The sequence below is a fragment of the Physeter macrocephalus genome, chromosome 14, assembly GCF_002837175.3.
Source record: "Physeter macrocephalus isolate SW-GA chromosome 14, ASM283717v5, whole genome shotgun sequence".
Taxonomy (NCBI): Eukaryota; Metazoa; Chordata; class Mammalia; order Artiodactyla; family Physeteridae; genus Physeter; species Physeter macrocephalus.
In genome coordinates, this window is record NC_041227.1 from 89507240 (window position 1) to 89508143 (window position 904).

Consider the following 904-nt stretch of genomic DNA (forward strand, 5'->3'; position numbering starts at 1 on the left):
GGGGTGTGTGTGTGTGTGTGTGTGTGTGTGTGTGTGTGTGTGTGTGTGTGTGTGTTGACTGTTGTTGCTCTTAATCAACTATGGATTGCTGGTGAATCTCAGGTTGCCTAATGATTTTGATCCTTGTCTACTGATAAGTGACCCATTGAACACCAGTCAAGGAGAGTATCATATCCTTTTGGACAGTGATTGGTTAAGAGGTGGACACATGGCCCAAGCTGGGCCAATCAGAGCCAAAGATGCTTACTTCTGGGACTTGGATGGAAATGCAGAGAATGAAGTCTCTGTGTTTCCACCATGGCTCCCAAGCTTGTAGACTGTAGGCCTGTTGACTGCAGCGCGCTCCACTTAGAGAAAGCCTAACAGAGAATAAAGCCAACATAGAGGAAAGCAAAGCTGGGTCATGAAGGGAGACAGAGAGACTGAGACCTGATGATATTGTTTGAACCCCTTGATCCAGCCACATGACTGCTCCTGACTTGTCAAATTACAGGAACGAATCAATGTCATCAATGTCTTTTCCTTTTTTATCTTTTTGGCCGCACCACGCAGCATGTGGGATCTTAGTTCCCCAACTATGGATCAAACCCATGCCCTCTGTAGTGGAAGCATGGAGTCCTAAACACTGGACCGCCAGGGAAGTCCTGTCATTTCCTTTTTCTTTTGGCTGCATTGGGTCTTTGTCGCTGCACACGGGCTTCCTCTACTTGTGGCAACCGGGGACTGGCTACTCTTTGTTGTGGTGCACGGGCTCTAGGGCGTGGGCTTCAGGAGTTGTGGCGCACGGGCTTAGTTGCTCTGTGGCATGTGGGATCTTCTCGGACCAGGGCTCGAACCCGTGTCCCCTGCCCTGGCAGGCGGATTCTTAACCACTGTGCCACCAGGGAAATCACAAAGAGAGATT